The following is a 15,796-nucleotide window of genomic DNA, read 5'->3' as shown; positions in this document are numbered from 1 at the left end:
GTGAGAATCATTCATTTTCCAGGCATTGCCTACTTATTATCTTTGAGAAAAAATCTCCAATAATGAGGACAGTATGAGGCTGGAAGGAGGTTTAAAAATTCGAAGTAAATTTTTTTTTGCACCGACCTTCCAAAGTTCGTGCTTTTCCCCCTGAACGAAGCTCCCATCCGACAACCGCGCGTTACCTACTTAATAGAAGCGGACGCGCGGGGGAGGAGAACGGAGGGGGGGGGGGGGGGCTGGCGCACGAAAATATTTTTTAAGGTACCGGCGAACCGACGGCCGGAGCCGGGTCCGAACTCGATGGACGTGTTGAGAGACGTTTTATTTAAGGGCTCTCCGGATGGCTCCCCCGCCACCCACGCTCCCAGAGTTCGTCGATCTTTGATATTGACATTGAGATACGGACACGGAAGAACGGGCGGGGGGGGGGGGGGGCTGGAGCTTGAGCTTTCGGTGCGAAAACACAAAAGGGAAAGGGGTAACGAGCAACGCTGAACCGGGCCGGGGCTCTGAGTTAACTGCGTATAAATAAACCGTGGAACTTGACGAGCACCGCGCAATAAATACACTGCGAAATTACTCGCCGCCGGTGATAATCCCGCGAACCTGCCGCTTTCCGCTTTCGGTTTCGTTATCGTCCTCCCGCGGAGGAGGCGCCCGGAAATTGAGTTCTCCTTCATTTCGCCGGGTGCGCAATTTGAGCTACTCCGATGACGAAAATATTGTATCGTGCATTTTGTATGGATCTCGTGGTTCTCCATTTCTCGAGTCATAATGGGTAAAAATAAGGTCAGAAATTAAGTTTTCCTTCGTTTGACCGATTAAGCGATTTGAGCTGCTCCGATGTCGAAAATATTGTACACTGGAAAAAAACACATTGGATCTAGAGTCCAGACTCTTGAAAACATTAACAAGAAAAAATACTCTTGACTCAATCAGATTTAAGCTTAAATCAAATGGAAATCCGCTCAAATTAAGAGGCTTGGTTTTGATTTAAGCTTAAATCTGATTGAATCAAGAGGTTTTTTTTTGTCGATGTTTTTAAGAGTCTGGACTCTAGATCCAATGTGTTTTTTTCCCAGTGTGTCGTGCATTTTGTATGGATCTCGTAGTGCTTCATTTCTTAGGTCAAAACCAGTAAAAATAGGTCAGAAATCAAGTTGTCCTGCATTTGACCGATTAAGCGATTTAAGCTGCTCCGATGTCGAAAATATTGTAGCACGCAATTTGTATGGGTCTCGTGGTTAACTCCATTTCTAGAGTCAAAACGGGTAAAAATAAGGTCAGAAATTAGGTTTTCCTTGATTCGACCGATTAAGCGATTTGAGCTGCTCCGATGTCGAAAATAATGTATCGTGCATTTTGTATGGATCTCGGGTTCTCCATTTCTCGAGTCAAAACAGGTGTTTGAAGTTTCGAAATGACATAGATCTTTAGGGCGCGGAAAGAAAGTTCAAACTGACTTCGTGATGCTTAAGAATGGAAATAGGGAGAGAATTTTCCCCAGAATATGCACTAACACTAGTTTTACTTGAAATCATTAATATCTCAATTTTTTCAAGAACTGCACTTATCCGCCTTGTCCTTCGAGCCGCCCCCCCCCCCCCATTGTACTTTAATGGATTCCCTGATTTTTACGGGCATTTTTTGCCCCGATCAACTCCGAAACATCCCGGATTTTCTAGTTCCTCCACGACATGCCGGAAAACCGCGGGAAATCCGCCAGTTTCCCGATAACATTTCTCTCCGAAAACTCCTCGGTTTTCTAACCGTCTCAACACCCCGACTACAAATAAAAAATGTCTACAAGCAGCGGGACGAGCGCATTGACGTAAGTCAGCCGAGAATTCGACTCCACTCGTTCCGCCAAAACTTCCGGTTCCTGATTCGGGGGCCGGAAACGAGGGAGCGAAAAACCAACGTTAAAGGAAAACTATAATTTTTATTGTTCTCGGCCGGACCCACCGGTGCTGACCGCGTATTTATAACTCGCCCTTGAAACTTATTTCTGACGATTTGTAACGCCGAAAACCGGACCCGCGACAGTTGGATATGGACCAAATTTTGAGAAATTCGAGATAAGCCGTTACGGGGGAAAATCGGAGCTTTTTCGGGGGAGAATGCAGCCGCGACGGGAGCGTCTCGCAGAAGCGCGTAACTCCTCCCGGGTATTGTGCGTGAATGCGCGGTTTTGTTTGGGAGGGTTGAAGGCCGCGGGCGACCCGGGCGTAGGTCCAGGGACTATTTTCACCTCTCTGAGACTCCTAATAAATAAATACCTACACATTGTCGGGCGCGGGACTCCCGGCCAAATTTTTCTTGGTACAGTATTTACACTGCGGGTGGAGCGATGAAGGATGAACAGCCGAGCGAAGTACGCGCGTGCACTCGCTTTGGCGGGGTTGCGCCTTGCCTTGTGCATGCGCCGCGGGAAAAAAATTTCGTGTCGTTAAGCCTCGGAGCAATTGACCTAGACAGGGGTGAGAATTAGAGCATCGTAAGCTGTGTTTTCTTGTGACGATTTTACGCGGGGTATGGTGAACATGTTCTTAACAAGTCCAAAATCAACTTGTAAGTGAGAAATTAGCATTTCACCGGAGTGGCGCGGCGCACAGTGGATCGAGTCAACAGGAGAGGTCGGACTAAATTTGGAAATTTTAAGAGCTTATAACTCTGTTTATGCACAATTTTGAGGTTCTAAAAATGGTTCCATTGGTTCCCTCGTGAAATTATCTTTTGGTAACACCCCTTGAAATTTTAAATGTGACGAAATAAACATCAAAATTTGCAGTTTTCGTCATAATTTTTACGTCCGACCTCTCCAATTGACTCGATCCACTGTGCGGCGGCTGAGCTCTAACATCAATATTCCCTGCAGAGACTAATTCTCTGGAAAAATTCCCGGACTATGGGTCCATGTCCGCTAGCTCTAGCACTATGCTCCAAATAAGCTCCAAAGTCATGCGTGATGCATGTATGAAAAATTGAAGGCGCACTGGTTATCATACGCTTTTTCCCTGTTGAGAGATAGTGCGCGTGTCGCAGAAATGAAGGATGCACGTGGAAGGCAATGAGCGGGGGGGGGGGGGCAGGGGACGACTATTGACTACCATACACGTTGATCTATTATCAGGCAGAAACATTTCATACGATTGCCTGGAAAATTTGCCATTAGCCACAGAAAATTTGCCTGGAACTTCACGAACCTGTATTTTCTGATATTGGATAAATTATTTTCCGTTATAGGTATTCTGATATGTCTTCAATATTGATCCCTGGTAAAAATTGGCAGTAGAATGTGTGTTCCAAAATACCATAGACCTACAGCCGGCTGTAAGATTTCCAATAGCTTCTATAGCCGGCTACACAATTTCTTATAGCCTTTTATAGCCGATGGCGATTAAGCAACAGCCAGGCAATAAAGTGTATGCTAAGCGTTGCTGATTACGGATGCTAGGACTTAGTGAGTTTTTGGAATACTGCTCTCTTTTTGGGCTGTAGTATCTTGATTTATTTTGCGAGGAAAGCTCCGTACTTTTGATGGATGCCTGCCATTCCTAATATATCAGAGCGCCTTCAGTTTCGTATGATACTGTGCAATACCTCTGGTGTGAAATAGTTGCTTCAAGCGCCGTGGCACGCTGCGGCGCGGTAGGCGGGCAGCCAGCGCGGAACGCGCATTGGCGCCTACAAACCTAACTGGGATACTTCACGCGTTGCGCAATGCGTGAAGTATCCCTGTTAGGTTTGTAGGCGCCAGTGCGTCGCCGCTCCGCTTTGTGTTAGGCTCTAATATTTAATCTGGCGGAGTCAGCGTTATTCAACTCATGATTTTGAAATGTTTGCACATCCTGCTTGGATTATTCTCATTTTAATTGATGAAAAAAAATATGTATTAAAGGAAAATATAACGTGTGTTTTGTAAATATTAAGGTGGTTCCGTATCAAACGTAATGATTTCCAAAGCACACGAATTTCTACACAATTTCTTATTGCCTTTTATAATCGATGGTGAAAAAGCAACAGCCAGGCGATAACGTGTGAAGCCCAGCGATAAGTGTAAGGAACTATAGCCCGGCTGCATAATTTTTTATCGCTTCGTATAGCCCGGCCGTATGATTTTCTCCGCATTCTACAGCCAGCTACATGATTTTCTGTAGCCTTCTTTAGCCGGCTATAAGAATTCCTGTGGTATTTAGAAACGCAGCTCTTATCGCCAATTTTTACCAGGGATTTAAATAGTCTGCTTCGATTTTATGAGAGTTTTGAAGTTCACTCGACGTATTTTTGAAAAATAAACGCATACTTGCGTTAAGCGTATAATTTCAACTTTTGAGGATTTTCAGGAATAACTACAGAAAAATAAAGGCAAGAATATGGTGTTCATGGGCTTCACTGTTCAATTGGACAAATTCATGCTAAAAAGTATCTGCAAAAACGCATACAACGATCGAAAAATAAAAAATAAATTTTAAAAAACTTTGCACATGATTTGCGTGCTTCGCGTGGTCCCCTATACTTTAATTAATTTATGCGCAGCTCTTTTCAGCACGAGTGCATCAAATTTAAGATAGAATTACTTCCATCGTGCCTTCTTCTTTAAACTAGGGTAAATTGACTTCAAAATTTGATAATATAATATTGAAACGATTATTAACTTCTTAGGGGTTGAATTTTCGAAGGATAACATGAGTGAGTTAACGTTGTGGATCGAAACATGCTCACTACTTAATGAAAAACAAAATATAAGAGAAAACCTAGGAGATTAGGGATAGAATAATTTTGACCTCATTTTCTTTCACCTGAGGAATTTCCTCGGAATGCCCGGGGCGTTGCTCCGACGGCGTATCGCGAGCAGCGACACTAACCTACATTCGCGGGGGAAAAGAGGGATTCCCGTGAAAAATGGCAACCCGGCGTTTCGGGCCCCGTTGGATTCGTGCATTGTTGGAACGACTGCACGGCAAAAATAGAGTCGACGAAAAACTGGAAAACTTTCAAAATTATTCCTCTGGTTTAGAATCGAGGCGAATGCCAATACTGATAATGGCACGGTGGGAGGAGGCGCGGTAGAGGGGGGGGGGGGTCCGGGGGACAGAGACGGGAGGGGGGGAGCAAGGGAAATGTGCCGGCGCGACGCAGCATTTCGTCTTACCGGTGAGCGAGGGGACGGCACCGATGCCAAAATTCGCCGAAAAACTTTTCGGTGATTTACCAAATGTAATTTGCAAAAAAAAAAAATAAATAAATGGAATTTTTTTAAAAAAAAAAAAAAAAACTGAGATATTGAATGCAAAGGAAGAAGTTTTTGTGAAATTTTGCAATGGCGGAGAGCGATCATTCGCCGAAAATCTTCTCTGGGATTTGCCACAACTGTGATTTGCGAAAAATAAAAATAAAATGATTTTTTTTAAAAGAACTAAAATATTGAATGTAGTGGAAGAAGTTTTTGTGAAAGACGATGACCGAGAGCGATCAATCGCCGAAAATCTTCTCTGGGATTCACAAACTGTGATTTGCAAAAAAAGAATTTTTTTTTTCTTTGAAGAGAGATGAAACATTGTATGTAAAGGAAGAAGTTTTTGTGAAATTTGGCAAAGACGGAGAGCGATGATTCGCCGATAATCTTCTCTGGGATTCATCGACTGTAATTTGCAAAAAATAAAAATAAAACCATTTTTTTTTTTTAAAAAAAAAACTGAAATATTAAATGTACTTAATGAAAGGAGTTTTTGTGAAATTTGGCAATAAGGGAGAGCGATCATTTTTCAGATGAGATCATACTCCGTAATATAAAATCATGAGAGTAACGCGTAACGCAGAATGCCCGAGGCGTGAAGCGCTTCGAGAAGACGGACCGCTTCCATGCAGTGAGCAGTGGCGAGGTGTGAATGATCGACTATCGATATTTCTCCATTTGAAGCTATGTTAAAGAATCGATTATTAAGGTGTTCGCTGCGAACACCCTGTCTATCGATCCTTTCCCATAGGTTTAAATGGCAAATAAATCGATATATCGCAATGCACGCCACGCCACTGCTTCCATGAAGTTTACGATTCCAGCAAGGAACACGATAGTGCCACTGATTTTCTCCAAAATCAACTTCCAAGCTTAATAAAAAAGCTCTTAAAAGTGAGTCGCGTATACACTAAAAGTTTGGAAAAAAAGCTATGCGCAATAATAGTGTAGAGGTAGTAAAAAAATTGGATATTTGATTAGTTAGGGGAATTGAAGGGCCGGGGACGATCGAGACAGCGTCAGAAACAGGGGCACTTTCAAAAATGACTCAAAGCTCGATTTAATTCCATAGAATTTAAAGAGCTTTTAGATGCTAAAGCACCGCTTTAAAATAAAATTATTTTACTACTACTACTTCTCTTGCAGATGTGACCCATTTGCTTCATGTACACCCCGCTTTAGTACAAAATACCAATACGGTCACATCTTTAAAAATGCCGCAAAAAGTTTTATCCGTTCGAGGCCAACCTAGTGGTAACTTCAATTTTAGTCATCCGAAGTGCAGGACTCGTGTAGAAGTACCCCGAACTCAGCCTTCATACGAGGAAATTTAATCAAATTTTTGATCAAAATTTAACAAAAAAACGGTCCACTACCTGTTTCACGATTTCTAAGGGTTTATGAAAATAAAATTCCATGGTTTTCCGATGTTTTCTGGCATGATTTCACATGCAAATAATGCTTAACGCGTTAATTGCATGTGACTGCATTCCCTGACAGTAGAAGATATGCCAGACGGTCAAAAAGACATAATTAGAAATAGTTTTTGGGCAAAATGTGTCGTCCGAAACGTCAAACCCATTCTAGAAAACAAATAAAGGTGCTCATCAATTTTTCCCTGACATTCTCATCATTTCCCCAGAAAATTCCCGGTTTTCCCCGTATTCCCTGACTGTAGCAACCCTGTTCTGAGTTACAGGGGCCATAGCTCAGTATTTATGACCGAGAGCCTCAGTTATGCCCGAACCGAAAAAGTTGGTCGTTCAGAATGAACCGAAGTTGACTATCTTTCACCGAACTATGAGTGTAAATCTCTGATCTTTAAGTACTACTTGTACCTCACTTTCCTTCCTCGACGTTGCGGACGAAGACCCAAGGTGAGAGTAAATTAATGCCTTGTCCCTCCCTAAATCCAGGAGCATATCGTGCGATTCGAGTCGAGACGGCATTCGTGTACGGTAATAAGTGTAAGGTATGTGCCCCCGAAAGTCGGCGAAACTAATTATAATATCAGCTGATGGTCTGATTCGTGAGGATGAATAATTCGCCATCGCCTAATTCGAAACGGAGGCGCGGCGAGGGCGGAGCGAAAATTAAAGATTTTAAGTGACGTCATCTAAAGGCACCGTCACGCAATGATTAAACGGTGTTCCTTCTTTAGTGAATAATGGGTCGCGGACGGATAAAGAGTAAAGGAGTAGGAGCCAGTGGCAAGGCGTGGAAGATCAATCATCGATATTACCCCATTTGAAGTTGTGGAAAAGAATCGATTACTGAGGCGCTCGTTGCCAACACTGTTTTTCGATCTTTTTCCATAAGTTTAAATGGCAGATCAATCGATACATCGTAAAGCCACTGGCAATTGGAACACTCTCGAGCGGATTTTTTGATCTTCCCGTGAGAAATGATTCTTCCTAAATCGCAGAGAGATCAACCGATTAAAGATGATTTCGCAATATTTTGGTTCTTAGAAGTAGTTGGCAAGTTTTTGCTCAGAAGGTTATTTTGTAAAGCTGACCAGTGGCAAACTGGAAAAAAAACACATTGAATCTAGAGTCCAGACTCTTAAAAACATCGACAAGAAAAAACACTCTTGATTCAATCAGATTTAAGCTTAAATCAAGAACCAAGCCTCTTAATTTGAGCGGATTTCCTTTTGATTTAAGCTTAAATCTGCTTGAACCAAGAGTCCTTTTTAGTGTCAATGTTTTCAAGAGTCTGAACTCTAGATCCAATGTGTTTCTTTTTTTTTTCCAGTGCAACGTTGTGTGAAAATTCGTCGTTTCTAGGCAAAGGGGCGTAGCAACATTCCAAGGTTACAAAATAGAACACGCTTTTATCCTTCTCACAAGGGAATGACTGTGCGATTTCTCTTCAAAATTTTGCTGGTTCTTTCCCATGGTAAAAAAAAATCAGTTCAAATTTCCATTAAAATGCCTGAATGTTTTAGAAAGAAAACAGATCACCAGCAGATATTCTGCGAGGTTTACATTTCCAAGTGGCGGTCGCGTCCTGCCATCTTGCGAACGCCAGATTTGAGCCCACATCAGTTTCATTTCAACTCTATTTTTTCATTATTTTCAGGCGAGCCCCTGAAACTTACTCCGCTTGCTCGTTTAGAAGAGTCGCCAAGCGAAAGAAGAAGGTTTTTAATCTTGACCTCAGATAACAGAACCTCTTCTCTTCCCATGAAGCAAAATCTTCATCGCATAAGCATCATTTCCTACAATTTTCGGTAATTGTTCGCCTCGCGAACCATTGAGAAAATGTTTGACCTCAGAGCCTCTCCGCCCCTATTTTCAGCAGAGGCGGATCCAGCAATTTGGCAACACCGGATTTTCATCATTTAAAGCTATGTTAAATAATCGATTCTTGTCGGAGCACTTGCCCCCTCTAAGAATCGATACATTTCCATAGGTTTAAATGTAGAAAAGCAACGTTGCCAATTTGCTGGATCCGCCAATGATTTTCAGGCTTTAACATGAAGCCCCAGTTCCCCTTCCCATGAACCATTTTTGACCTCCACCCCCTCCCTTCCCTCCCCTTTCCAATAGGCTTAATCTAGATCGTATAAACTTCATTTTCCGAAAGTTTTCGCGAATAGTTACCTTGCGACCCCATAAAAAAAGTTTGACCTCAGAAACTCTCAGCCCTTGGTATCAAAATTAAGCCCAAGTTTCCCTTCACATGAACATTTTTTGGCTCAGTCGCTGTCCTGGGGCTTTAGCTTTGAGGCCGAATTTGAATTTCCCGGGTGTCCACCGCGGGAAGCACGTCCGATTCTCTCGCTAGCCCCCACAGCCGCGAGTCAACTCATCGAATAACAGCGTAATCAACACGGGATTTCCGCAGCACTTACGTCCTTCTCGAACAAAGCCGCTCAATTGTCGTCGTGGTCGTTCATTCATTTATTGACTCTAAATTTAAACGCTTTCAATACGTCGCTGCGGCAATTACGAGCATTGTCAATCCCTCCCCAGCGCGCGCCTTCATTTAGTCGCCCCGCGAATCAAGAACCGCGTACATCCGGCGGAAACATCGGGGAGATACGCGGTTTTTGCGGTCGGGCGGGAGCCAACTTTCTTTTATGGCTCGTGAAATCTTAATCCGCGGCGGGACATTTTCAGAAAGGTCAAAGAGCAGTCGTTAATGCGAGCGTTTCGTAGAGTTTTTATCGGGCCCCCGGTTATAAATCCGCCATAGTTGCCGGATAGTGCACTTACCCTCAATTAATCCCGTGTAAAATATATACATTTAATTGCACGATCTGGTAACGTTGGAATCCGCTGACCGCGCCGCCGCCAAGCCCCGAGCGGTCACCCGCAATAGCTCCGCTCGCGAAGTTGTAACCGCCCGAAATTCTGCCTTCCTAAGGAAGAACGCCGTATGAGCCGTATGCTGTTGCCACAATTCTCCCGACAAAATAATTATTTTCGAGGAAAATTATTTATGTTTTTCCTCGATATTTTCAGATGTCTTAGATTGAACTGTGGACAAAATTGCCTGAAAAATTGGAGGGAAAATATTCAGAATTTTCCAAGTAAATTCGTTTTTTATCGATGGAAATATGGCAACGCTTGCAGGCTTACACGGCGTTCTTCCTTAGCGCGGCGGAATTGGCACCGGGTTGGAGGGAGTCGTTTTTCCGGGGTTTTTCCGTAGGACTAACAATATCTTCCGCGGTCTCCTCTTTCGGATCATTCGTTGGCCTCCTCGCGTGATTACATTCCGAGTTATTATTACCCACCCGTGACGTCATGTCTAAATCTACGGTTGGATAACATTTAACAAACCTGTGGGCTGATTATAGAAACTGATAGACAAATCTAAAGACAATGAAGACATAGGTAACATGGAGCGATCCTATTGGTTGAAACGGATGGTTGTTACTTGTTACAGACTAAAGGGGAAATTGATGGACTAATTAGGGATTCTTCCGTGAGCTGCCGTTAGTTAGTCTATTACTTACCTCTTTGTCCATTGCAATCACCCGCTTCCACCAATAGGACCGCTTTTTTGCAGTGAGCCTTTCTTGTCTTTCGCTTTGAAATATATACATACTAGCTTGAAATTTGTCAACAGTAAGAATGACATGTTCTCGAAAAGCTAGGGAAAAACTAGGGTAGGAACTGCAGGGTGTCTATTTTTTCATTTTGGGAAATCCTGATAAAATCCTGATCTTTCCTGATTTTTGACTGCTAAATCCTGATTTCATCATTTTTCCAAATCCTGTTTTCTTGCGGAGAAAAATTAAAATTTCTACAAAAGCGTATGCGAAAGCATAGAAAAATTGGATCGGGCGGCTAACTTTTCTCAAATCCTGATTTTACGACTGATTTTTCTTCAAGTCCTCATGGAGTCGGGATTAAATCCTGATTGACCTCAAATCCTGATAGAATCGGGAAAATCCTGATGTTAGACACCCTGGTCAGAGAATTTTCCAGAACCCTAAGAGCCAAAGGCAGGGTGAAATTGGTCCACTTTTCATACTTTCATTTTTGGACTAACACAGCAGATCTCTTCGGCAACATGGCAGTACGGCAGTATGACCGCGGTTCAAGATCACAACGAGAGGAGTATTGTCGTTTTTTCCGACTGATTCAAATCCGAATCGACACCTAATGAGGACGTCACCAACTCCGGGTGGAAGCTGGTTATGTTTAGAAAACAAAGGGCTCGAGCCACTTGAGAGCTGGTTACATTAACATAATTCATTGGTGTTCGATACGGTACTTAGCAATGACCATCAAGTGTCCGTCAAGCACGCGCCAAGAAAAAAAAAAACACCGATTGTTTTGCTACTGGAGATATTTTTCTCCCTACGGCTGTTTTAAGGAGACACGATAATTTGGAGCCCCGTACACGAGCTATATATCCATAAATCTAAAGGACTCAACGTTTTCTTCATGAGAGCACTCATTTTCCCGAGAGACGTTGTCTCCAGAATGCCCAGCATTTAGCATTTTTGGCAACACGGGTCAACTTTACCTTGAATTGGACTGAATTTTGCAGTGAAGACCTAAAATTCCCGGCTCAATTTAAAAATAACTTAACTACAATTGATTTCCCTATGGGCATATGTGTTTTTACAAATGAGCCGAAAATTGTAGCTCCTAACTAAAAAATGTAGTCCACTTGCGATGGCGAGTTACCCGCAAGACTCGCGATTAAAGAGTGAAAATTCTCTGGTTTGGTGACTTAAATTTAGTGTTTAAAATCCAGGAAACGCTTGAAGCCCCGAACAAATCGATGGGTAAATGTTTAGGGGCAGTTGGAGAGATCTCAAAGCTCGCATAAACCGGGAAAACCATAAATAAATCAGTATAAGAGGGCGGCGAGAAATCAGTCCAATTACTCTGAATTATTCAGTCCCTAATGTTTGCCCCGCACTTGCCGTCGCGAGAAGGGGCGCGAGGTGTTTAAACCAACAAACTGCAAAAAACGCGAACGAGACGATAGGCGCATAAATAAGGATTGGCTTGAATACTGCCGTGATATGGAAAAACGCCACAAGACAGTGCAGCGATGCCAAATTTTCCCTGACAAAATATGAATTCTCTGGAAATTTGAGGCTTACTATACACATAATTTTTTTGTTTATTTTCTTTAAAAATCAATGTATGGTACTCCTAAAATTTCAAGAAAATACAACCACATCTATCCTCTAAAATAAATGTTTTATCAGAGAAAATTTGGCAACATTCAAAAGTTTGTAGCACGTCTGAATACCACATCGCACCTCGTTATGGCGGAAAAAAGCGACGCAAAATCAACTTTCCTCATCGGGAACGGTTTTCGTTTTCTCAAGCGAATGAAAAGTAAAACCTACACTGGAAGTTTTCAGCGCGAGGCGAACGGATGATAAACTCTCCGATACGGATGGCAAAATACTCCAAAAATGTCCAGAAAATTCGTGCTTTATCAAAGGAAATTTGGCAGCACCGGGAGGATCAAACGACATTCTATCTTTCCATGTCATCGATGTCTTCAGCATTCAACATCCAGAGTGATCCAAACGTACCGCACCGCCCCCATAACAGTGGCGTGGCGTGAATTGCGATGTATCGATTGTTATACCATTTAAACCTATGGTAAAGAATCGATTATTAATGTGTTCGCTGCGAACACCCTTTTTATCGATCCTTTTCCAAAGGTTTAAATGGCATAACAATCGATATATCGCAAAGCACGGCGCGCCACTGCCCTATAACCTATAACTCCTGGGCTGCCGTGCGAAGGAAAAACGCCGTATGATCATTATTCTGAGGGTTGCCAAATTTACTCCCATAAAAACATAAAATGATTATTTTTTAAGGCAGTTATGAATGTTTAACCACAATATTTTCCAATAATTTAGATCTGATTACAGGTAGAATCCTCTGAAAAATTGGAGGAAAAATACTTGCGAAATTACCGGAAAAATCGTATTTTATCAACTGAAATTAGGCACGTCTAAAGGCTCATACGACGTTTTTCCTTTGCACGGCAGCAGAGCTCTTGCCACTTTTTATGGTGATCTCATCATCATGATTTGGACTGCATTTTGCAATTTGGAACTATAAATTCTGGCTCTTATGGAAAAACACTTATGTGCATAGGGAAACTAATGGCACATACGTTGTTTTTCAACCGGGCTAGAATTTATAGTTCCAAATTGCAAAATAAGTCCATTTCATGATAATGAAAAATAATTTTCTTAGATCTGAAAGTTCCCACAAAATTCCAAGTCTCTACCTCAATTTTTTCAAAAGTTACAGGAACGATGCCTGATGCGTTGATGTTCCAGTTCTTTCTGATCACCCTGTAGAACAGAGGCAAAAACCGCCTGGAGCTATAACTTAATAGCCCAAAACGCGACGGCCCGATGGATGGCACGCCGAAAGACATCATCATAGCAGACGATCGAAACGCGGTGGACAGAAACAATAACATCGCCGCCGGCCGAGCCGGGTCGGGGCACAAGTTCAAAAACCGTCAACTGAAACCGGAGCTACACTACCGCGCTAAGTAAAAACTCCGCACGAGCACTCAAATGTTGCCAAACTTCCTCGGAGAAAACATTCATTTTTTAAGAAAGTTATGAATATTTTCCCTTGAAATTTGCGGGATATTTAGATCGAATTTGAAACTAAATCCTCTGAAAAATCGGTGAAAAAATATTCAAAAATTTTCCTTAAAATTGGTGATTAATCGAAGGAAATTTGGCAACGTATAAAGGGTCATATGCCGGTTTTCCTCAGGACGACAGTATAGGCCGGCGTCTTGTCTTGTTTGAGGAAGCGCGGTGCGTGTTTATGGAAACACGGGATTTTCAAGCTAAACAGATGCTCCGTCATGACGCCCGATACGGGGCAAGTTCAATTAACTTGTACGAATAAATATTTATTTCCACCGGGCGCTCTGGCTCCTCGGACCGTCCACGTCCACGCGCCCGAACGTCGGTCGACGTCGACGTAACTTCCGTCGAAATTTTCTGACGTCGGACCCACCCCCACCCCTGCCACCGTCCCTCGCATCCTTTCGGAGAAAATCGTCTTGCCACCGGGTTTTTTCCCCGGCTGCGAGGCAAACATGTCAAAATCGGGGATTTCAACGTCGCTGATAGACGTTGCCGACGTTATCGCATGGTTGACGAAGACGTCATGACGTCATTTTATGTGGGCGGCTACCTCTTTTAAGAAAAATAAATGAGATAAGAAAAAAAAAGTCTAGGTCTGTCTGGAGTCCTTTTATACTGAGAGTCAAGACAGCACCCCTTCATGGAGTCACAAACGGGAATAAAGATTAGACGAATTGAACGTTTTCCGTAATCTCTAAAATTTCCGTTAAAAAAGGTTTTATGACGTAATTTGAAGCCAAATGAGGCTAATTTTAACTGCAATGAACGAAAAAAAATTGAATTTAAAAGTTGTTGCGGAAAACTGCCGAGCTTAATTTTTTTTGGAGTTACGTTGGGTGACGCTCTAATTTCATGCTTTTTTTCAGATTCTTGCTCGTAAAAAACTAATTTCCGCGCAAACCTGAATCTTGCGGTGACCCTTTTCGCTATTATTTTCTCTCACCCGGTCCCATTTTAACAACCTCATTTCGAGATTCGCTTGAAGGTAGTTTCGCGCGTCGATAAACTCCTATTTTTCCATTACAAAACTGGCGACAATGGTTTTTCAGCGAGGTGAAAGATTCTGCCACCTCAAACCAATTTGCCGCATTATAAATAGTGTCGGGGCTCTCTCTTCCACTTCTTTTTCTTTCGCAAAATTCGAGCTCTCAACAGAACCGCGCCGACTGCGACGGGGGTCTGGCTTCGTCCTACCTTTCCCCGGAACTCGTCGATGGGGTGTTAAAAGAAAAGTTGTTCGGCGGAAAAGAATCGAGGCGGAATCGGGAATATATTGATTTATCACTTTAATTAAAGTATTTAACAAGCTCGCTCCGCTTCGACTGAGACTTGCGGAACAAGATGCGTGCGGCATAAGATGGGATTTTGCTTAAAAATCACGTGAGAGAGAACATAATAGCATAGGTCAAATTTACAACGTACGTCATGAAACCTCGCGACCGCTGACGTCGCCCGAGTCTTTCTTTCCGTCTTGCCGAATAAAATACGAGCCGAAACGTCCCAATTACTGGAGCAAAGCCTACTACATTGAGGTATGATGCACGGAGAGAAAAAAAACCACGGTTTTTCGACGGTTACACGGTAGTAATGTTACATCGGATTCCACGGTAGTAGAACCATGGATTTTGGTAAGATTATTGATGAGCATACCAGCATAACCATGCTCGTGGTAGCATTATTCTGCTCACAGTAATATTACAGTGAACACAGTAACAGCACCGTGCTCATCATTATAGTCATCAAAAACCACGGTTCTGCTACTGTGGAATCCCGTGTGACATTACTACCGTGGTAACCGTCGAAAAACCGTGTTTTTTTCTCGGTGTGGGTATCCTAAAATGTTTGAATCCCAAGAATCAAAAATACATTACGCCGCCTTCAACCGATCCTGAATATATCGACGGTGTAAGTCGGCAATCACATAACTCGCTTTGCGACGTCGCAGACTTCCTGTCATACTTTATTTTTTAAACGGAAAGCAACACAACGACAATTCTTTAAAACTGCCGTGATTTTTCTTCTCTGTGCGAAGAAAATTCTGCATAAACTTCAAGGAATGATGTTTATGTGTTCTCCTTTAAAAAAATAACATAGAGGCAGAGATTTCCGGACACCGCGAACGAGATATGTGATTGCGGACTTACGCCGTCGATATAGACAATTTTGAAAACAACGAAAATTAACTTTCCAGTCCAGTATGTTAATGTTTAAGGTGATAAATTTACTTGGGTTAAGGTCATAAAATATTTTCATAGCTATAGCTTTTGTGAGCTATGAAACTGAAATTCTGATATCTACCTTGCCTCACCCTTGTAAATTGTCAAGATTGACCGCATCTATTTAAAATAGCCCATCATACAATACATCCTCGAATTACGTGCCAAGGTTATGAACAGAGCACGGCGCAAGGCATGCGACTTATTTAACGCTAGTGC

At 42.5% G+C, this 15,796-nt stretch overlaps 1 protein-coding gene across 12 annotated transcripts in view; it reads right to left on the bottom strand.

Moving 5' to 3' along the window:
* SERCA (ATPase sarcoplasmic/endoplasmic reticulum Ca2+ transporting SERCA) overlaps positions 1-15,796 on the bottom strand; it is an 88,282-nt gene that overhangs the window by 24,168 nt on the left and 48,318 nt on the right. The window lies entirely within an intron of this gene.

This window comes from Bemisia tabaci, chromosome 5 (assembly GCF_918797505.1).
Source record: "Bemisia tabaci chromosome 5, PGI_BMITA_v3".
Classification (NCBI taxonomy): Eukaryota; Metazoa; Arthropoda; class Insecta; order Hemiptera; family Aleyrodidae; genus Bemisia; species Bemisia tabaci.
This window is presented reverse-complemented; position numbering and strand designations above follow the sequence as displayed.